Here is a 24,505-nt window from a genome sequence, read left to right on the forward strand (position 1 = left end):
GGAGGTGTCCTGCAGAGGGAGAGGATCGGGTGAGGACAGAGGCTGCACGCGGAGGGAGAGGATCGGGGGGTTATATGAGGCTGCCCGCGGAGGGAGAGGATCGGGTGGATATAGGCTGAGGACGGAGGGAGAGGATCGGGTGGTATTGGTACAGAGTCTGTACTACAGACCGTTATCCTTGCATCGGCATTCGGCAACTAAGTAGTTGCGCGCATACACCCGAGTGTGCTGCGTATTCAGCCCCGGGTAGCGCTGGGATAGTTACAAAGCCTTCCTTATTGGTTATTGCAGGAACCTTCCTCCAATAGGAATCAGCCTGATTCCTATTGGAGGAAGGTTCCTGCAATAACCAATGAGGAAGGCTTTGTAACTATCCCAGCGCTACCCGGGGCTGAATACGCAGCACACTCGGGTGTATGCGCGCAACTACTTAGTTGCCGAATGCCGATGCAAGGATAACGGTCTGTAGTACAGACTCTGTACCAATACCACCCGATCCTCTCCCTCCGTCCTCAGCCTATATCCACCCGATCCTCTCCCTCCGCGGGCAGCCTCGTCCTCAGCATAATTACAGGCCCACGCAGAGCCGACAGCCCCCTCAGCCAGCACAGAGCTGACAGCCCCCTCAGGCCCACACAGAGCCGACAGCCCCCTCAGGCCCACACAGAGCCGACAGCCCCCTCAGCCAGCACAGAAGCGACAGCCCCCTCAGCCAGCACAGAGCTGACAGCCCCCTCAGCCAGCACAGAGCCGACAGCCCCCTCAGCCAGCACAGAAGCGACAGCCCCCTCAGCCAGCACAGAGCTGACAGCCCCCTCAGCCAGCACAGAGCCGACAGCCCCCTCAGCCAGCACAGAAGCGACAGCCCCCTGAGCCAGCACAGAGCTGACAGCCCCCTCAGGCCCACACAGAGCCCACAGCCCCCTCAGGCCCACACAGAGCCGACAGCCCCCTCAGCCAGCACAGAGCCGACAGCCCCCTCAGCCAGCACAGAACTGACAGCCCGATCAGGCCCACACAGAGCCGACAGCCCCCTCAGCCAGCACAGAGCCGACAGCCCCCTCAGGCCCACACAGAGCCGACAGCCCCCTCAGCCAAGCACAGAGCCGACAGCCCCCTCAGGCCCACACAGAGCCGACAGCCCCCTCAGGCCCACACAGAGCCGACAGCCCCCTCAGCCAGCACAGAAGCGACAGCCCCCTCAGCCAGCACAGAGCTGACAGCCCCCTCAGCCAGCACAGAGCCGACAGCCCCCTCAGCCAGCACAGAAGCGACAGCCCCCTCAGCCAGCACAGAGCCGACAGCCCCCTCAGCCAGCACAGAAGCGACAGCCCCCTCAGCCAGCACAGAAGCGACAGCCCCCTCAGCCAGCACAGAGCTGACAGCCCCCTCAGCCAGCACAGAGCCGACAGCCCCCTCAGCCAGCACAGAAGCGACAGCCCCCTCAGCCAGCACAGAGCTGACAGCCCCCTCAGGCCCACACAGAGCCCACAGCCCCCTCAGGCCCACACAGAGCCGACAGCCCCCTCAGCCAGCACAGAGCCGACAGCCCCCTCAGCCAGCACAGAGCTGACAGCCCCCTCAGGCCCACACAGAGCCGACAGCCCCCTCAGCCAGCACAGAGCTGACAGCCCCCTCAGGCCCACACAGAGCCGACAGCCCCTCAGCCAGCACAGAGCCGACAGCCCCCTCAGGCCCACACAGAGCCGACAGCCCCCTCAGCCAGCACAGAGCCGACAGCCCCCTCAGGCCCACACAGAGCCGACAGCCCCCTCAGCCAGCACACTACAGGCAGGCCACGTGTGAGTAATTAGGCCTCTGTTCCTCCTCAGCAGAGCTGACAGCCTCCTCAGCCAGCACACTACAGGCTGGACTCTGATACCATTGCTGCATTAATATCTGCCCTGTGCATACACCCAGGTACCGTACTGGACTCTGATACCATTGCTGCATTAATATCTGCCCTGTGCATACACCCAGGTACCGTACTGGACTCTGATACCGTTGCTGCATCAATCTGCCCTGTGCATACACCCAGGTACCGTACTGGACTCGATACCATTGCTGCATTAATATCTGCCCTGTGCATACACCCAGGTACCGTACTGGACTCTTGATACCATTGCTGCATTAATCTGCCTCTGCACATACACGGGCACACTACAGGCCCTGTAAGTGGCACAATGTCAGTTTGTAAAAAGCTGAAGGTGCACTCGGAGTGCAGAAATTTTCAAGAGAAGTGGACAAACTTGTATTTTTTCGTACAACATGAAGATAAACCATTGTGTCTCATCTGTAAGTATACAGCATCAGTGTTTAAGGAGTACAATGTCAAACGACACTATGAAACAAAACATAAGGCTAAGTATGATGAATATGTTGGTTTGCACAGAGAACAGAAAATTGCCAAATTGCGTGAAGAACTTGGTGGAATACCAAAAATGTTCAATCAAAAAAGAAAAGAGAATGAAGCAGCAGTCAGAGCAAGTTTTCGAGTGGCTCATATATTGAGTAGGGAAGCCAAACCATTTTCTGAAGGTGAATGTGTAAAAAGGTGCATCTTGGCTGTAGTGGAAGAACTGTGCCCGGAAAAAAAGAGTGAAATTGAAGCTGTTAGCTTGTCGCGTATGACTATCACGAGACGGGTGGAAGATTTGGGAAGCGATCTTCAGCTACAGCTAAAGAAAAAGGCAAGTCAGTTTGTAATGTTTTCAATTGCAGCTGATGAATCTACAGATGTGAGTGACACTGCTCAATTGTTAGTATTTATTTGTGGTGTTACCCCTATGTTTGAAATTACTGAGGAACTGGCAGCAATGAAGAGCATGCATGGAACAACTACTGGTGAAGACTTGTTCAGAGAAGTGTCAGAAGTGATCAATGACCTTGCGCTAGACTGGAGTAAATTAGTAGGAGTGACTACGGATGGTGCAAAAAGCATGGTTGGATGGCACAATGGGTTGGTTGCAAGAGTAAGTCAAAAGGTGATCGAATCAAATGGATCTCGACCATTGGGGCTCCATTTCATTATACATCAGCAAAATCTCTGTGGGAAGCAGTTGAATTTGGAACATGTGATGAAAGTAGTTGTTCACTCTGTTAACTTCATAAGATCCCATGCACTGAATCACAGAACTTTCAGAAAATTACTAGATGAAATGGAATCAGAACACGAAGATGTCATTTATCATAGTGAAGTCCGCTGGTTGAGCAGGGGAAGGGTATTGAAACGCTTTTTTGAATTGCGAAACGAGATCAATATCTTTATGACTGGAAAATCAAAGCAACTTCCTGAGCTTGGCGATCCCTCATGGCTGTGGGATTTGGCAATTCTCTGCGATTTGACGGAATATTTGAATGAGCTCAATGTCAAGCTGCAAGGCAAAAACAAACTTATCTGTCATGTGTATGCAGACATAAGTGCATTTAAAACTAAATTGCAACTGTTCATAGAACAAGCAGAACAAGAAATATTGGTGCACTTTCCAACCTGCGCTGCCTTGCGACAAGAACAGAGTAGTCCCTTCCCAAGGAGAAAAATGATTCAACTTTTGAAGCTGCTGAATGAAAGTTTTGAAGAAAGGTTTGAAGATTTTCACAGCCTCAAGAATGAAATCCGTTTGTTTGAAAACCCATTTTCAGTTGAGGTTTCCACTGCACCAAGTGATTTACAACTGGAACTGATTGAGTTACAATGCCAGACATCGCTGCAGGACAAGTTTAGAGAAAAGTTGCTACCTGAATTTTATGCGGAACTCCCACTGCAGGACTTTCCAAATTTGCGGAAACACGGCCTGAAAATGGTCACAACTTTTGCCAGTACTTATGTCTGTGAGCAAACTTTCTCAGTGATGAAAAGGGCAAAAACTGGCACACGTTCTCGCATCACAGATGATCATCTTCATTCTGTATTAAGAATAAATGTTACAAATTTGGAGCCAAATATCCAGAAATTGGTTTCTGAAAAACAGCCGCAAACTTCTCATTAAGAAAATGTACATCAAATGGTGAGTACAACATTTCTTATATTGTCGTTTTCTTTCCATTTCCAACACCATGTTAACTGTTACTAGAAAAACGTTAAAAGTTTTACATCGAAATTTTGTATGCATGTGTTCCGGCCCTCGAGATTTTTCTTGATTTGAAGTTCGGCCCTCGGGCCAAAAAAGGTTGAGCACCACTGGCCTAGGCTATTTTAATCTCAGCAACTGGATAGACCCTCTTACAGGGAAACTGCTCACTAGATCTCATCTAGAAGGCAAAATTTCCTTCACCCCCCAGCTAACCATGGAATATAATCAGATCAGCCACTTTCTCCGATCAACTATCAAAGAACCTATACCAACTCCCTTTTACTCGCCTTTTGAACGCTTATGCAACCATGAAGGCCATCAAAAGGGCTTAATATCCCAAATCTACTCTATATTACTCACCAAGTCGGGATCCTGGATACCAGACCATCCATATATGACAAAATGGGCATCCTCACTATCAATACCTATTTCCATAGATGATTGGGAAGAAATATGGGAAAACGCCAAACATTCTTCTATGTGTATCCAAATACGGGAAAATATATATAAAATTCTTTTTAGATGGTATCTTACTCCTGACAGACTAGCTAAAATTTATCCAGGTACATCAGATCTCTGCTGGAGAGGTTGCAATAATACAGGTAATTTAGAACATATTTTTTGGTCTTGTCCTCTTGTTGTGCCTTTATGGTCTGAGATCCAGGGCCTTATATTATCTACCGCTGGTGTTACGATACCACTTGATCCTCTTTACATGATACTTGGTAAACCCTTACCAGACGTAAACAGACATACCAACCGCCTTATCACTCATATCCTTACAGCCACCAGACTGGCTATAGCCTCTTCATGGAAGCACATCAGCCCCCCCAGACATTTCCGAGGTTATTCTTAAAATTAATTGGACTAGGTCTATGGAGCAACTCAATGTTAGACTTGGGGGTGTAATCTCCACAGTCAGCATACAACACATAAGCTGACGTGAAGGAGGTACACACACCAGCACAAGGGATCAGGATATCCCCAGTTTAGTGGAGGAGAGGACTGACTCCAATAGGAGATTGTGGTGCACAGAGCCGGTGCAGATCTGAACAGCCACAAACACTTTCGTAATAACGTCTCAGCGCAAGGAAGCGCTGAGCGCATAAACCAGGACTGAGGAGATCAGGACAGGTAGACAGAATGAACGCTTGCTAGCAAGCGATTACTTAGCGACAGCAAGCGTCCAAAACCAGACAGACTGGAATGAGGCAGCCAATGCGTTGCGGCGATGGCGTGCCTCACAAAGACAGGACAGGAGAGACAGGAAATAGCAGGATCGAGATAGATGAACGTAACACAGATAAATATACAATAAGCATGTTTTCCTAGCGTATTACAATTACAGCTATCAATGAAACTATTCGTAACGTCTGACTAACATATGTATATATTGGCAATGAACCGATATATGACATAAGCAGGAACTCTGACTAAGACTGAAGTAATACAGGGAACAGGACTCAGAAGGATTCGCTATCTCTTCGCAGAGATGAACGCAATCCACAAACAGGACCAGGAACAGGATAACTAGCTCAGCACGGGTGTTCACGATACGCGCAAACTACCAAAACGTGCTGGAAAACTGACTAGCTGAACACAGGAAATAAACAGTTCGTGTACGTATATATCAGCGACACTGATATATTAACGTAACACGAATACAAGGAAAATAACAAAATGCGCAAGTATGCGTATATATTGGCGATGAACCAATATATGACACAAGACAAGCAAGTAGCAACTTCTAGAACAAGAGCAGAACTAGGAGGACTCGCTGACCCCTTCGCAGGAGTCAGCGCAGTCCACACGGACCAGGAACGAGGTGGGGCACGAGCAGAGTAACAGATAGAGTCTGAAACTATGATAGCCCATGAGGCATTGCAGGAAGCAGTTCTTTATACTGAGGTCATCCAATGGGAGCAGACCTGCAGATTCCCACACAAGTGAATGGTAATTAATCACAGGCTGATAGCAGGAAAAGGCAGACAATGATATGCAGCCTGCAGGAAAGGGACCGCCCCTCCACTGCAGCAGACAATGTTTGTTTACACAAAAGCATATTAAACTGTCATAAACTTCAGAGCGACTGCAGATGGAATCAGCAACTAGTTTAAGTGCAAACCAAACTATGCAAGCAAATGCATGTAATGACATTAGAACTGCTTGGTTTGCAATACCAGTGCAGTCAGCAGTAAACGCTACAGAAGCGATCATAACAGTACCCCCTCCCTTAAACGCGGCCTCTGGACGCCTATGAAAACTGACATATTTCTCCTGAACCACCCAAACCAAAAAATCAGAAGTGGGAAATCCAGCAAACTGATCTGACTGAAAATTCATGAAGGTCGGATCCGTCCGACAAAACCAAATTCCCGAATCAGTCTCACCAAAACTAGACCAATTGGAACCAGAACCTACCGAACCATGCCCGTCAGCACTACAAGCCTCAGTGTGACACCCATCAGAACCACGACTTCCAGAAAACAACCCCAAGAAACTCTCTGCGCGATACCCACCGCCTTCCAAGGACTGTCCAAAAACGCCAAAGCCTTTGCAATGCCCACCGGAACTGTACCTACCAACACAAAACCCACCGTTGAACCAGTCCAAGGTACCAGGACAAGTTTCCTCAGAGATCTCCCAGAACACTTGGAAGCTCCAAAGAGATCCCCACAGGTCAGAACGCCCCTTAGGCTCACATGGAGAACTATCAAGAACCCCTATGGAACCCAGGGCAACTCCAGAGTCAGGGTCACAAGGACAAACATCAAGATCAGGGCTTTTAGGGACCAGAACCATCTCCGGGCATGCAGGCCAACCGGCAACATCAGAACATGTCTCCACTAGGGAAGCACGTGAGCACGCTAACACAGACACATCTGGGCAGTCTGGCATACGAAGCACATCTGGGCACACCGGCACAAGAGAAACCTCTGGGCATGTCAAGGAACTGCGAACCTCAAAGTCAGTCAAGACAGGACCGAAACCAGAACTGGGCAAAAAAAATTCATCATGACTAGACTTCATAGTTACTGGATTCTCACTAAAAACTGCAGGATCAGACTTAGATGTCGCTGATTCCAGCAGGGTTATTAACAAATCATGTTCAGGGGCATTTACAAGACAGGGCAAATCTTCTGATGTATGCACTGAACTAGACAGGGTTCCCATAGCTTCTTCTGGACTAGACAGAGACTCATCAAATACACTGGACTGGAGCTCATGAAGGGCTGCAAAACAAGTCAATATTGCAGCAATCCCCACTGAACTAGGCAAAACTGAGTAACTCACTGGACAGGAAGGGGGCTCTGGAACTTCTGCCACACCGGCCAGAGAACCAGAATTTTCCAGGATACAGGGCTGGGTTTCAGAAACACTCATTAACCCGGACTGAAATTCTGAGATTTCTATTATTTTTTCCAGCGAGTCAGAATTATCCATGTTACAGGGCAAGACTTTTGAAACATTCAGAGGACAGGGCTGGAGTTCCTCGGCTGTTACAACACTGGAGAGGGACTCAACAACATTGGTTAAATCAGACTGTGTACAGGGCAAGGTATCTAACACACTTGCTGACGAGGACAATATTTCAATGGCTTCTGCTTCGCTGGGCAGAAATTCATCAAGTTTTATTAGAGCAGACTGTAATTCCAAAACAGCTGCTAGACAAGTGAATATTACTGCAACACCAACTGAGGTAAGCAGTGCTTCAGCCTCCTCTGCTAAAGGGTTTAAAGTATCCAAAGTACTGGGTGAAGCATAAGACTCTGCGACCACAGCTTCACTGGACAGGATCACTGAACAGTCCATATTGCAGGGCAAAACCATGGAAGCACCTGCTGGACAGCATAATGATTCTGTGACCTGAGTTTCATTGGAGAGATCTACTGCACAATTCATGGTACAGGGCAAATTTATTGGAAAATTTTCTGAACAAGGTAATAATTCTGCGATTTCAGGTTCACATAGCAGATGCTCTGAGCTATTCACGAAACTAGAGCGAGGTGTAGAAACAGGAAGATCAAGACACAATGTTTGCGCATCTGAATCACCATTCATTTGTAAAATTGGAAAATTCAGATGCTGGGGTTCTGAGTTTACTAGACAGGATTGCTGGGACTCGGAAACTGATGTAGTGCATCTATTGGCATCTGCTGGATCAGACAGGAGTTGAACTTTATTAACACAGGTAATTTCTGCAGAAGTGTTTGCAGAGACAGGCAAGATTTTTCTGGTGTCTGTTTCACTAAACAAAGAGTCATGAGTACTGGCTAGGCTGGACTCGAAAGTCAGCAGGACCTCTGGGTCCTCTGCTGAGAAATTTGTGCAGGGCAAGATTAAGGAAGTATTAGTAATTTCTGTCTTACTGGGAAGTAACACTGAGTTATCCATGGTACAGGGTGGAATTACAGGAACTTCAATTTCACACAAAAGGAGCTCAGAATCACTCGCTGAATCAGCCAAAGGTGCTGAAGCAGGCGAGTCCTCAGGAACTGAGGAAGTGGAACAATCTCCACTTGACAGTGTGTCTTCCCTGGTATCAACTGATTGAATTGCATAAAAATCGTCCAGAATCATTCTCCACACATCGATCAATGGAGCCACAAAGTCATACCCACACACACCAGTTTTTATTAGGTTATAAGCAGACTTAATGCATGCATTCAATACTAATTCACTTTTTGCACTGTAAAACTGACAAAATGAACTTGCATCTTTCTTCCATTCATAGACCAGAGCTTCCATCTCTCCTTTCTCAAATGGAGGATCCCATGCATATTTAACAGCTGAGCATTCCGGCTGATCATAGTTTGCAAATGTGTTAGTGGCAGAAACATACATTGGGTTATTTAGCAGGTGATTGGCCGATTTCTTATTCCTAAGGATCTCCAATACCTGTAGCAAGTATTGAACTGTAGTGTATGCAAATTTCCCTTGCTGCACGAATAAATTGATCTGTTCAATACTCTGTAATATATCTTCATAATCATATTCAGATAATTCATTTAAACAAGAACCTTTATTTTCCCTGGCTAGCAATGAAAGTTCATTAGTAGTTTCATAGGTCCATTTGACTCCCCTGAATGGTGACTGAATTTCATTATCTGCTAATGGTGGAGTCTCGTTACAGATCTGATGCGCAGTCGCCAAGGGCAACGACTCCGCTGATTGTAACGCTTTTCTTTTGGAGCGTTTACGTTTGGCTTTAGACCCTGCTGCCTTAGCAGAAGAAAAGTTATCAGAACAATTATCTGCTTGCTGATTATTTTTGTAGGCAGTAGAAGGAGCAGCTGATTGACAAGCTGCCAGGAGCTTATCAAAAGGGCTAGGCAAATCGGTTTTGCGCAGCCAGTTATGGATCACAAACGCTAGAAATTCCAGTGGTCTTTCTTTTAAATTGGTATGATCCAAGACATCGTAGGCCCACTGAAACAATCTTCCCTTAAATAAAACATAAACTAGCTGGGGGGCCCACGTTGAAACAGGAGTAGCCTGGAGCTCAGGATTGGCCAGGAACCTGGCACATTCGGAAAAAAACTCATTTTCTGTTTCAGAATTGAGCTTCTCAAATTTCTTAAAGGAACAGGAACCATAACAAACAGTGTCATTTTTGCTGGGAACCCCCCCCACAATGGGGATTGGTAATGGGGCTATCATAATGTTAGACTTGGGGGTGTAATCTCCACAGTCAGCATACAACACATAAGCTGACGTGAAGGAGGTACACACACCAGCACAAGGGATCAGGATATCCCCAGTTTAGTGGAGGAGAGGACTGACTCCAATAGGAGATTGTGGTGCACAGAGCCGGTGCAGATCTGAACAGCCACAAACACTTTCGTAATAACGTCTCAGCGCAAGGTAGCGCTGAGCGCATAAACCATGACTGAGGAGATCAGGACAGGTAGACAGAATGAACGCTTGCTAGCTAGCGATTACTTAGCGACAGCAAGCGTCCAAAACCAGACAGACTGGAATGAGGCAGCCAATGCGTTGCGGCGATGGCGTGCCTCACAAAGACAGGACAGGAGAGACAGGAAATAGCAGGATCGAGATAGATGAACGTAACACAGATAAATATACAATAAGCATGTTTTCCTAGCGTATTACAATTACAGCTATCAATGAAACTATTCGTAACGTCTGACTAACATATGTATATATTGGCAATGAACCGATATATGACATAAGCAGGAACTCTGACTAAGACTGAAGTAATACAGGGAACAGGACTCAGAAGGATTCGCTATCTCTTCGCAGAGATGAACGCAATCCACAAACAGGACCAGGAACAGGATAACTAGCTCAGCACGGGTGTTCACGATACGCGCAAACTACCAAAACGTGCTGGAAAACTGACTAGCTGAACACAGGAAATAAACAGTTCGTGTACGTATATATCAGCGACACTGAAATATTAACGTAACACGAATACAAGGAAAATAACAAAATGCGCAAGTATGCGTATATATTGGCGATGAACCAATATATGACACAAGACAAGCAAGTAGCAACTTCTAGAACAAGAGCAGAACTAGGAGGACTCGCTGACCCCTTCGCAGGAGTCAGCGCAGTCCACACGGACCAGGAACGAGGTGGGGCACGAGCAGAGTAACAGATAGAGTCTGAAACTATGATAGCCCATGAGGCATTGCAGGAAGCAGTTCTTTATACTGAGGTCATCCAATGGGAGCAGACCTGCAGATTCCCACACAAGTGAATGGTAATTAATCACAGGCTGATAGCAGGAAAAGGCAGACAATGATATGCAGCCTGCAGGAAAGGGACCGCCCCTCCACTGCAGCAGACAATGTTTGTTTACACAAAAGCATATTAAACTGTCATAAACTTCAGAGCGACTGCAGATGGAATCAGCAACTAGTTTAAGTGCAAACCAAACTATGCAAGCAAATGCATGTAATGACATTAGAACTGCTTGGTTTGCAATACCAGTGCAGTCAGCAGTAAACGCTACAGAAGCGATCATAACACTCAATGCCTCATTGCGAGGCACAGAAATTAATTTCCATAAAGTTTGGGAAACATGGCCTTATTCGTCCCCTATCTATCAACCCCCATGATTCCCCTCCTATCTCAACTAATCAATCAACATGAATGGGATCTGAAGAAGGTTCGGAGATACTAATCAAACAATGCTCTATACCTTTTTAATTATTACCAGGCCCTAGGCTACTACACTTACTCCACCTTTAACTAAACTATATGGTTGTATCCTCTTCCCGACACAAAATTCCCAAGGTTTATATTGAATTGACAACCTACCTACCATTACTAGTTGACCCTTGGTGCGATCCCCTTATCTCTTTCTTTCTCTCTATCTTTTTGTTAAATGTTCCTGAGGTAAAACAATAATCAAGAGGATTCAATATGCTCAACATATCTTATCTCCACTTCCTCCCGTCTAATATACGGAGCTACCACTAAAGTTATTCTTTTGAAACCATACTCTAAGTTTTATGATTGCTAGATTAATATCAAGAAGTTTTAAATCAGGATGATACCATTTATTGGCTAACTACAAATGAATAAGAATAAACAAGCTTTCGGCCTTGCAGCCTTCGTCAGGTTTATATCCTGTTAGTTTGCAAGCTGGTGGTACAGACAGCTTATATACATGCAACATCAAAAGGAAAAACAGATATTTTTTTCAAGCATAAATACATCATTAAGATGCCTTAATACAAACAGACCATCTAAATGGGGTAAGATAAGGATCCTTGTTTACTTTATTGCTCACAGACCTGGTATTAGGATTGACCCAGAGGTATCGTAAATTCTTAGTTCACAAGTTCAGCTAGGGTGGCTGAGACAGTTCATATATCATCAATCTCATACCAATATAGAAAGTTGTTGTCCTTATTCAGACCCTTCTGCACAGCTTTGAAACAATTTATAAATGTTGTTTCTGCTATTAATCGGTCCGATTAATTAAAAAATTTGTAGTTAGCCAATAAATGGTATCATCCTGATTTAAAACTTCTTGCTTTTACTGATGGCTAACACGGTACAATACCCTACTGCTACTAGATTAATATGTCACCATCAACAGAAGAGCTGTCTACTCTTTATAGTACTTTTATTGTTAGTTTATCTTACTGTCTGTACTCACTTTTATACGCTGTACTGTAAAAGAAAACTTTAAAATTAATAAAAATGAGTATAACAAAAAAAAAATATTGTTTCCTGCTATCTTTTTAACATATCCTGCAAATTTGGTGTTGCTAGGATGTAAGGGGCCTTTGCTATGAACTGCTAAAGTCGACGGGTGATGATGATAACCAACCAGAATTATAGGGGTGCAAAAGTGCTGAATTCTGCCATAGGCTTCCATTAGGCTCCCTATTTCACTTTCAAAAATCTCAAATCTTTTCAAAGAGCGATGGCTCAGCAGTGGCAAAATTTCTAGCATTGTATGGACTCTTAGGGGGATCATGACTGGTGAGTTTCGGGCCCCTAGGCCAAAGAGGTCATAGCCTAGGGCAGGGGTGCCCACACTTTTTTGGCTCGCAAGCTACTTTAAAATTTGCCAAGCCCAGGAGATCTAACAACATTTAGGTAGCTAGGTATACAAGCCTTCAGTATAGGTAGATGGGTATAGGGGCCTTCAGTATAGTTAGCCAGGTATAGTGTAGTTAGGTGTGGGTGCCTTCAGTATAGTTAGCCAGGAATAGTGTAGTTAGGTCTTCAGTATAGTTAGCCAGGTATAGTGTAGATAGGTATAGGGGCCTTCAGTATAGTTAGCCAGGTATAATGTAGGTGTGGGTGCCTTCAGTATAGGTAGCCAGGTATAGTGTAGTTAGGTGTGGGTGCCTTCAGTATAGTTAGCTAGGTATAGTGTAGTTAGGTGTGGGTGCCTTCAGTATAGTTAGCCAGGTATAGAGTAGTTAGGTGTAGGTGGCTTCAGTATAGTTAGCCAGGTATAGTGTAGTTAGGTGTAGGGACCTTCAGTATAGTTAGCCAGGTATAGAGTAGTTAGGTGTAGGTGCCACTCACCTCCCTCCAGTTCCAGAGGCAGTGTCTGGGGCTCCTCCTGGTCTCCCCTCCTTCGGTCGCGCTGGCTAGAGTCAGTGCAGATGCGCGGCATAGAAGAAGACTCCGGCGAGCGAAGGGGGCGGCGGGCAGCGTGCGCTGACGCATTGTGCCCAGCACCGCTCCCAGCTATGACGTTGCGGCGTCCTCCATTCTCGCTGCGCCGCCCCTCTCCTCTCTGCCTCTTCCGATTGGCTAGCGGCCGACAGTGGTGCAAAAGTGGTAAAATCCCCCATAGGCTTTCATTGGGTCTCCTATTTCACGTTCCAAAATCTCACACCATTTCAAAGGGCAATGGCTCAGCAGCAGCAAAACTCACCAGTCATAATCCCCCTAAGAGTCCCTACAATGGTAGAAAATTTGCCACTGCTGAGCCATCGCCCTTTGAAATGGTGTGAGATTTTGGAACTGTAAATTAGGAGGCCCAATGAAAGCCTTTGGGGGATTTTACCGCTTTTGCACTCCTGTAACTCTGGTTTGCAGAGATGTAGGAAACCCATCTTTGGAGTCCAAGTCTAACAATATGTCTTCTATCTGCATGAGACATTTCGTGAGATTCAGACGTTGCTAACGGCCATGGTTGCAATTTATGTACGTCAGAATCGCCACCATTGACATTGCCCAAATAAACAGGTTTTTGTGACCCTAGGCTATGACCTCTTTGGCCTAGGGGCCCGAAACTCACCAGTCATGATCCCCCTAAGAGTCCCTACAATGCTAGAAAATTTGCCACTGCTAAGCCATCCCCTTTGAAAAGATGTGAGATTTTGGAAAGTGAAATAGTGAGCCTAATGGAAGCCTATGGCAGAATTCAGCACTTTTGCACCCCTATAATTCTGGTTGGTTATCATCACCCGCCGACTTTAGCAGTTAATGGCAAAGGCCCCTTACATCCTAGCAACACCAAATTTGCAGGATATGTTAAAAAGATAGCAGGAAACAATATTTAAAGGATTTCCGAGGCCACAAAAAAGTTAAATACCTTTTCATAATCCAGATCCATGGAGGACGCCATCCGCGCCCTCCCGTTCATTCCCCCATGGCTCCCGCAGTAATACCGGCCCCGCTCGGGTCTCGACTCCCGACTCCTCCGAATGGGTCGGGTTCTCATTCCTCACTCAATATGGCCGCCACAGATTGCCGCTGCTGCGCAGTCCGCATAGACGCGATTGCAGCTGCGCAGCTCTAGGGCCTCCTCCTGCCACGTCATCAATATGCGTCCATACATCGGACGCATCGGGAGGAGGCTCTAGAGCTGCACAGCCGCAATCGCATCTATGTGGACTGCACAGCTGCGGCAATCTGTGGCGGCCATATTGAGGGGGGAATGAGAACCCGACCCGTTTGGAGGGGTCGGGACTCGACCGGGGCCGGTATTACTGCGGGTGCCATGGCGGAATGAACGGGAGGGCGCAGATGGCGTCCTCCATGGTAGTGTTGGGCGAACAGTGTTCGCCACTGTTCGGGTTCTGCAGAACATCACCCTGTTCGGGTGATGTTCGAGTTCGGCCGAACACCTGACAGTGCTCGGCCAAACCGTTCGGCCACATGGCCGAACTAAGAGCGCATGGCCCAACGTTCCCCGAACGTTCGGCTAGCGCTGTGATTGGCCGAACGGGTCACGTGGTTCGGGCCCGAACGCGCTCTGATTGGCCGAACGGTCACGTGGTTCGGGTAAATAAATACCCGAACCATGTCATATCTCCGCCATTTCTCTGTGGGTTTAGCTTTGGGTAGGCAGGCAGGGTAGTTCGCTCTCCAGCCACGCTAGCCAGGGTCCCCCCCAGTCATTGTGTGTCGCTGCTGGGAACAGTAGTACACCGCTCGCTCAGCCACACTATATATATAGCATTGTTTACTGCCACTGTGTACCTCGCTCAGCCACGCTATATATAGCATTGTGTTATCTGACACTCTGTGTACACGGCTTAGCCTGGCTATATAGCATTGTGTGTACTGCCACTGTGCACCTCGCTCAGCCACGCTATATATAGCATTGTGTTTTCTGACACTCTGTGTACACGGCTTAGCCTGACTATATAGCATTGTGTGTACTGCCACTGTGCACCTCGCTCAGCCACGCTATATATAGCATTGTGTTTTCTGACACTCTGTGTACACGGCTTAGCCTGACTATATAGCATTGTGTGTACTGCCACTGTGCACCTCGCTCAGCCACGCTATATATAGCATTGTGTTTACTGCCACTCTGTGTACACCGCTCAGCCAGACTATATACCATTGATTACTGACACTCTGTGTACACCGCTCAGCCAGACTATATACCACTCTTTACTGACACTCTGTGTACACCGCTCAGCCAGACTATATAGCATTGTGTTTACTGCCACTCTGTGTACACCGCTCAGCCAGACTATATACCATTGATTACTGACTCTCTGTGTACACCGCTCAGCCAGACTATATACCATTGTTTACTGACACTCTGTGTACACTGCTCAGCCAGACTATATACCATTGTTTACTGACACTCTGTGTACACCGCTCAGCTAGACTATATACCATTGTTTACTGACACTCTGTGTACACCGCTCAGCCAGACTATATACCATTGTTTACTGACACTCTGTGTACACCGCTCAGCCAGACTATATACCATTGTTTACTGACACTCTGTGTCAGAGGCGGCCTTAGAGTATGCGGGGCCTGGGGCGAGTGTCACATGCGGGGCCTAGAGCCATAAGTGTAGGCCATATACCGTATCGCCACGTTCATGGGCTTGTCCGCCTTTAATGCAGTACGCCTTACTATTATTGTTTGAAAACAATTACGTTCGGTAAAGGCCACTAAGCCAACCAATATAAAAAACAATGGTACTACCATTCGCTATTTGATTACATTACATATTTTAATTATTCTATATAGCTAGTACAGCGCCCAGTATATAGCTAGTATAGTGCCCAGTATATAGCTAGTATAGCGCCCAGTATATAGCTAGTACAGCGCCCAGTATATAGCTAGTATAGTGCCCAGTATATAGCTAGTATAGCGCCCAGTATATAGCTAGTATAGCGCCCAGTATATAGCTAGTACAGCGCCTAGTATATAGCGAGTATAGCGCCCAGTATATAGCTAGTACAGCGCCTAGTATATAGCTAGTACAGCACCCAGTATATAGCTAGTATAGTGCCTAGTATATAGCTAGTATAGCGCCCAGTATATAGCTAGTATAGTGCCCAGTATATAGCTAGTATAGCGCCCAGTATATAGCTAGTACAGTGCCCGGTATATAGCTAGTACAGTGCCCAGTATATAGCTAGTATAGCGCCCAGTATATAGCTAGTACAGTGCCCGGTATATAGCTAGTACAGTGCCCGGTATATAGCTAGTATAGTGCCCAGTATATAGCTAGTATAGCGCCCAGTATATAGCTAGTACAGTGCCTAGTATATAGCTAGTATAGCGCCCAGTATATAGCTAGTATAGCGCCCAGTATATAGCTAGTACAGCGCCTAGTATATAGCTAGTATAGCGCCCAGTATATAGCTAGTACAGCGCCTAGTATATAGCTAGTACAGCACCCAGTATATAGCTAGTATAGTGCCTAGTATATAGCTAGTATAGCGCCCAGTATATAGCTAGTACAGCGCCTAGTATATAGCTAGTATAGTGCCCAGTATATAGCTAGTATAGCGCCCAGTATATAGCTAGCACAGCACCCAGTATATAGCTAGTACAGTGCCCGGTATATAGCTAGTACAGTGCCCGGTATATAGCTAGTACAGTGCCCGGTATATAGCTAGTACAGTGCCCGGTATATAGCTAGTATAGTACCCGGTATATAGCTAGTACAGTGCCCGGTATATAGTTAGTACAGTGCCTAGTATATAGCTAGTACAGTGCCCGGTATATAGCTAGTACAGTGCCCGGTATATAGCTAGTACAGTGCCCGGTATATAGCTAGTACAGTGCCTGGTATTAAGTTAGTACAGTGCCCGGTATATAGCTAGTACAGTGCCCGGTATATAGCTAGTATAGTACCCGGTATATAGCTAGTACAGTGCCCGGTATATAGTTAGTACAGTGCCTAGTATATAGCTAGTACAGCGCCCAGTATATAGTTAGTATAAATAGTTCCCAGTGCATAACTAATAACAATAATGCTCCCCCAGCCAGCCCCAGTGCCCCGCCCAAATCATGTACCCCTCAAATAATCCTACCTACCGGACAGTATCTGCTGTGCCTCAGCTGAGTCCCCTGGCCTCTGCTCTGCAATACGTCCGGCGGCTGCTGCAGACAGTGGCTCGCTCAGTGAGTCTCAGACTCTCAGTCCTGGTCGGCTCTAGGTCGGGCTGCAGCTGCCACGGGGAGCGCTCTCTCTGCGCATGGATATGACGTCATTCGTGACGTCACTCGCTGGGTGCCAGCAGCCGGGCAGAGGAGGAAATGCCGATGCGCTCCAGCCTATACAGGAAGGAAGCGCATCAGGTCAGTGCGATCGGCGGCTGCTGCCGCCGCAGCAGCCAGCAATAAATATTAAATTAGGCCGGCTCTGAATGGCGGTGCGCGGGGCCTCCTCAAGCGCGGGGCCTGGGGCGACCGCCCCACTTGCCCCCCCCAAAGGCCGGCTCTGCTCTGTGTACACCGCTCAGCCAGACTATATACCATTGTTTACTGACACTCTGTGTACACCGCTCAGCCAGACTATATACCATTGTTTACTGACACTCTGTGTACACCGCTCAGCCAGACTATATACCATTGTTTACTGACACTCTGTGTACACCGCTCAGCCAGACTATATACCATTGTTTACTGACACTCTGTGTACACCGCTCAGCCAGACTATATACCATTGTTTACTGACACTCTGTGTACACTGCTCAGCCAGACTATATACCATTGTTTACTGCCACTCTGATTCTGCTGGGAACAGTAGTACACCGCTCGCTCAGCCAGACTAAATAGCATTGTGTTTACTGCCACTCTGTGTACACCGCTCAGCCACACTATATAGCATTGCGTACTCTGCCAGTCAGTTTGTATATTGCTGGGATCAGTAATACTCCACTCACCGTCAACCACTATATGAGCTCAACATGAGTTCCCCAGAGACCTCCGCTGTGAGCAGCACTCCCAACAACAGCAACAGCCAACGCCCCACGCAAGCTATAACATCCACCCCAGCAGCCAGTGGTCAGCAGCAGCCCTCCCCGGAGGAGAACGTTGTGTCCATCGGTCCGTCGCCAGAGCGATTAATGAGGGCTGCCATTGAGGAGATGATGGGGCCTGATGTGGAGGAGGAGGTCTGGCTCAGGCCAGCATCCCAAGTTAATGTTGAGGACGATGAGGGGTCTGTGTCTGGGGATGTTGGGGTGGCAGAGGTGGTGGGTGAGTCAGACTCAGGAGAAGAGTTGTATGATGAGGATGATGATCGGGACCATCTGTATGTGCCTCAGAGTCCGACCCCGGAAAACATGTTGTATCGTGTGTTTAGGTACTAAAATCTGCGTTCCCTTCCAGTAGTGTTGGGCGAACAGTGTTTGCCACTGTTCGGATTCTGCAGAACATCACCCTGTTCGGGGTGACTATATAGCAGACTATATAGCATTGTGTTTAATGCCACTCTGTGTACACGGCTCAGCCACACTATATAGCATTGTGTTTACTTCCACTCTGTGTCTGCTGGGAACAGTAGTACACCGCTCACCCGCCACTGTATAGCATTGTGCTCTGTGTCGCTGCTGACAATAGTGGCACACCGCTCACCCACCACTGTATAGCATTTCTGTACTGCCACTGTACTGCTGCCAGTCAGCGTGTACTTTAAGGATAAGTGAAATGAGGAAGAAATCCGGTGAAAGAGGGAGGGGCAAGGGAAGAGGTGTTTCCCCTGACGGTTCACGTACAGGCCACAGGGGAGCACCCAAGAAAACCCACTCAATACCGCCCATGTTGTCCAGGACAACAACCCTCACAGATCCAAAAGAACAGGACCAGATAATTACTTGGATGACCTCTCAAGCGTCCAGCAGTGGGTTAAGCAGCACCAGCACATCACGCACGAGGTCCGAGTCCTCAGCCAGTTACAAGGAGCCAGTGGGCACAAAGCTGACACAACCGGCAGCGACACCACGCACACAACTGCCAGATAACCAGACAACGTTGGAGTGAGCTGCGCAGAGGTTGTTCTGGGGAGCTCTACTCCACGGCGGCGGCCCCCCACAATGACATATGACGAGTTTGAGGAGATGGAAGAGGAGGGTATGGACAATGTGGACATAGACCCAGATTTTGTTTGTGAACGAGAACATCGCCGTTGTTGCAGCAGCACAGATGAGTCTGTTGAGGAACCCACTGCTGCACGAGTTCGCCTTGTGCCACAAGGTAGGCGGCGCTCAATTTCAGGCACCGCAAGCATGGAAGTTCAAGTGAGAGGCAAAAGAGGCGCAAACAGAAATCACCAGCAAGGCAGGTGCTCCAAAGTCTGGGCTTTCTTTGAAGACTGCACTGAGGATGTTACCATGGCGATTTGCAAGGTGTGCAAGACCCGACTGAGCAGGGGGAAAAGTATTAACAACCTCTCCACCACCAGCATGAGCCGCCACATTCTATCCAAACATCCCACTCTGTGGGCAAACGCAGCAGGACAGGGTACCACCAGCAACACTGCCTCCCTTGGGTTCACCAGACTCACCACCAGACCCGCCTCAGCAGCAGCAGTAGCCCAGCCATTGCGTGGTTCACAACATTCACAAACATCAGACGATGCTGACACTGTCACTTTCCGGACTAGTGCTCTTGAGGTCTCCCAGTGTTCATCAAACACAACAACCAACAGCCCTTCGGTGTGCAGCCCTACGGTTGAGTTGTCTGTCTCTGAGATGTTTGAGCGCAAGAGGAAATTGCCAGCAAATGACCCCCGGGCCGTGGCAGTAACAGCCAGCATAGCCAAGGTTCTGGCCTGCGAAATGCTGCCATATCGAGTGGTGGAGACAAACAGCTTCAAGGGCATGATGTCAGTGGCCATCCCACGTTACGTGGTTCCCAGCCGCTACCACTTTGCGCGCTCTGCAGTGCCTGAGTTGCATGAGCACGTGGTCAGCTAAATAACCCGAAGCTTGAAGAATGCCGTTGCCTGCAAGGTTCACCTCACCACTGACACCTGGACGAGTGCGTTCGGCCAGGGTCGATACATCTCCCTTACCGCGCACTGGGTGAACCTTGTGGAGCCTGGCAGCGATTCCTCACCTGCTACGGCGCGGGTGTTGCCCATGCCGCAAACAGCTGCACCGCCGTCCCTCCCACTGGATAACAACAGCAGCACCTACCTCTCTTACATAGTTACATAGTTATTTTGGTTGAAAAAAGACATACGTCCATCGAGTTCAACCAGTACAAAGTACAACACCAGCCTGCTCCCTCACATATCCCTGTTGATCCAGAGGAAGGCGAAAAAACCCTTACAAGGCATGGTCCAATTAGCCCCTAAAGGGAAAAATTCCTTCCCGACTCCAGATGGCAATCAGATAAAATCCCTGGATCAACATCATTAGGCATTACCTAGTAATTGTAGCCATGGATGTCTTTCAACGCAAGGAAAGCATCTAAGCCCCCTTTAAATGCAGGTATAGAGTTTGCCATAACGACTTCCTGTGGCAATGCATTCCACATCTTAATCACTCTTACTGTAAAGAACCCTTTCCTAAATAAATGGCTAAAACGTTTTTCCTCCATGCGCAGATCATGTCCTCTAGTCCTTTGAGAAGGCCTAGGGACAAAAAGCTCATCCGCCAAGGTATTATATTGCCCTCTGATGTATTTATACATGTTAATTAGATCCCCTCTAAGGCGTCTTTTCTCTAGACTAAATAAACCCAGTTTATCTAACCTTTCTTGATAAGTGAGACCTTCCATCCCACGCATCAATTTTGTTGCTCGTCTCTGCACCTGCTCTAAAACTGCAATATCTTTTTTGTAATGTGGTGCCCAGAACTGAATTCCATATTCCAGATGTGGCCTTACTAGAGAGTTAAACAGGGGCAATATTATGCTAGCATCTCGAGTTTTTATTTCCCTTTTAATGCATCCCAAAATTTTGTTAGCTTTAGCTGCAGCTGCTTGGCATTGAGTACGATTATTTAACTTGTTGTCAATGAGTACTCCTAAGTCCTTCTCCAAGTTTGATGTCCCCAACTGTATCCCATTTATTTTGTATGGTGCTAGACCATTCGTACGTCCAAAATGCATGACCTTACATTTGTCAACATTGAATTTCATCTGCCATGTATGTGCCCATATAGCCATCCTATCCAGATCCTGTTGCAATATGACACTATCTTCCTGAGAGTTAATGATTCTGCACAATTTTGTATCATCTGCAAAAATAGCAACATTGCTCACTACTGCATCTACTAGGTCATTAATAAATAAATTGAAGAGCACTGGACCCAGAACAGACCCCTGTGGGACCCCACTGCTAACAGTCTCCCATTTTGAGTATGATCCATTGACCACAACTCTTTGTTTTCTGTCCATTAGCCAGCTGACTCCTTCTCCTCCAACGCATCTCAAAGCTGTACCTCATCCGGAAACGCTAACCCAGCACCAGCAGCAGTAGGATCGTGGAAGCAGTGCAGCACAGCTGTTGGCATGCGTCAGCAAGCGTTGCTGAAGCTGATCTGCCTTGGGGATAAGCAGCACACAGGGGAGGAAATTTGGAGGGGAATAAAGGAACAGACGGATTTGTGGCTGGCACCGCTGGACCTGAAACCGGGCATGAAGCTAGACACCTGGCACGAACTGGCAATGTACGCAATAGAGGTGCTGGCTTGCCCGGCAGCCAGCGTTATGTCGGAACGCTGTTTCAGTGCTGCCGGAGGCATCGTCACAGATCGGCGTATCCGCCTCTCCACAGAAAATGCAGACCATCTGACTCAAATTAAAATGAATCAATCCTGGATTGGAAACGACTACGCAACACTCCAGGACCCCAACCAAGTAACATGACCAATGAACATCTGGGATGGTTTAGCGTTTCCGGTCCCTGTTTATTGAACCTCTCATCTGTATTACATTTATGACTGCATGGCGGCAAAAAGCATTGCTGCTATATCCGCACGCTTTTTGTCCTCATGCAAGGCCTGGGTTGTTGTGTCTCAAAAAGCATGGCCTTCTTCTCCTCCTGCGCCTGCTCCTGTTCCATCACGTGTGCTGCTGCTGCTGGGTTAGCGTTGCCGCCCGGTCCCTGTTTATTGAACCTCTTATCTTTATTACATTTATGACTGCATGCATGGCGGTAAAAAGCATGCTATCCGCACGCTTTTTGTCCTCATGCAAGGCCTGGGTTGTTGTGTCTCACAAAGCGTGGCCTTCTCCTCCTGCGCCTCCTCCTGTTCCATCACGTCTGCTGCTGCTGGGTTAGCGTTGCCGCGTGGTCCCTGTTTATTGAACCACTTATCTTTATTACATTTATGACTGCATGGCGGTACAAAGCATGCTATCCGCACGCTTCTTGTCCTCATGCAAGGCCTGGGTTGTTGTGTCTCAAAGCGTGGCCTTATCCTCCTGCGCCACCCTCCTCCTGTTCCATCACGTGTGCTGCTGCTGGGTTAGCGTTGCCGCGTGGTCCCTGTTTATTGAACCTCTAATCTTTATTACATTTATGACTGCATGCATGGCGGTAAAAAGCATGCTATCCGCACGCTTTTTGTCCTCATGCAAGGCCTGGGTTGTTGTGTCTCACAAAGCGTGGCCTTCTCCTCCTGCGCCTCCTCCTGTTCCATCACGTCTGCTGCTGCTGGGTTAGCGTTGCCGCGTGGTCCCTGTTTATTGAACCACTTATCTTTATTACATTTATGACTGCATGGCGGTACAAAGCATGCTATCCGCATGCTTCTTGTCCTCATGCAAGGCCTGGGTTGTTGTGTCTCAAAGCGTGGCCTTCTCCTCATGCGCCACCCTCCTCCTGTTCCATCACGTGTGCTGCTGCTGGGTTAGCGTTACCGGTCCCTTTTCCTGGAACCTCTTATATGTATTACATTTATGACTGCATGCCGACAAAAAGCATGTTACCTGTGCAAAGAAAACAGACATTTCCCGCATTTAAAAGACAGTTTTCCCTTTGAAACTTTAAAATCGATTTTCTCAAAAACTATAAGCTCTTTTTGCTAAATTTTTTTTCCTCTTGTACCCACTCCCAAGGTGCACATACCCTGTAAATTTGGGGTATGTAGCATATAAGGAGGCTTTACAAAGCACAAAAGTTCGGGTCCCCATTGACTTCCATTATGTTCGGAGTTCGGGTCGAACACCCGAACATCGCGGCCATGTTCGGCCTGTTCGGCCCGAACCCGAACATCTAGATGTTCGCCCAACACTACTCCATGGATCTGGATTATGAAAAGGTATTTAACTTTTTTCATACTTGTGGCCTCATAAGTCCTTTAAAAATAAATATATATATATATATATATATATATATATATATATATATATATATATATATAATTTTTATGTGCGGAGTGTGGGAAATCTGAAAAAGAAAATGACGTGGGGTCCCCCCTCCCGAGCCTCTGTAACCCCTTGTCCCCCATGCAGGCTGGGATAGCCAGAATGCGGAGCCCCGGCCGACTGGGGCTTCGCACCCTGAGCTATACCAGCCCGCATGGTCCATGGTATGGGGGGCTCTGGGCAGCCAAGCCTTTCTCCTCCCCCCCCCCCCCGGAGCCCTTGTCCAATCCATGGACAAGGGGCTCTTCCCCACCTCCGGTGCCCCAGGAGGAGGTGGGGGTGATGACTCCCTGGGGGGGTTCATGGTGGCATCTGGGAGTCCCCTTTAAGAAGGGGACCCCAGATGCCCACCCCCTCCCAGAAGAAATGAGTATAGGAGTACAAAGTACCCCTTACCCATTCCCACAAAGGGTTAAATGAAATAAAAACACAACCACGAAAAAAGTCCTTTCATTTTCTTAATTACCAGAAATACTTACCTGTACCTGTAAAAAAAATTTCCCACGCCAATATCCTCGGTAAATGATCCAAAGAACTGTATCCTCTTATGTTGCGATCTTCTATTAAGTTGATTGAAGATCTCCGAAGCCCTCCACCCACATAGCAGAGAATGCGTCCTTTTGGACGCATAGCTGCTAGCTCCCGCTGTCTCTCCCCACCTGCCTGCCTGCACCTGTCAACCCCCACTTAGGGTGGCACCCAGTGCACCTATGGGTGCACTGGGTGCCAGCCTAGGTGGGGGTTGACAGGTGCAGGCAGGTGGGGAGAGACAGCAGCGGGAGCCAGCAGCTTCACGTCCTTTCGAGGACGCATTCTCTGCTATACTAACGGCTCATGAATGAGCCAGATCTTTTTAATGAATCAGTTCTTTTTTTTTATGAATCAACCTTTTTTTTTTTTTTACT

General features: G+C 47.5%; 1 protein-coding gene across 6 annotated transcripts in view; it reads right to left on the bottom strand.

The window, feature by feature from the left end:
* Positions 1-24,505, bottom strand: part of TENM2 (teneurin transmembrane protein 2) — a 4,210,084-nt gene that overhangs the window by 1,711,110 nt on the left and 2,474,469 nt on the right. The window lies entirely within an intron of this gene.

The sequence above is a fragment of the Hyperolius riggenbachi genome, chromosome 3 (assembly GCF_040937935.1).
Source record: "Hyperolius riggenbachi isolate aHypRig1 chromosome 3, aHypRig1.pri, whole genome shotgun sequence".
In the NCBI taxonomy this organism is placed as follows: Eukaryota; Metazoa; Chordata; class Amphibia; order Anura; family Hyperoliidae; genus Hyperolius; species Hyperolius riggenbachi.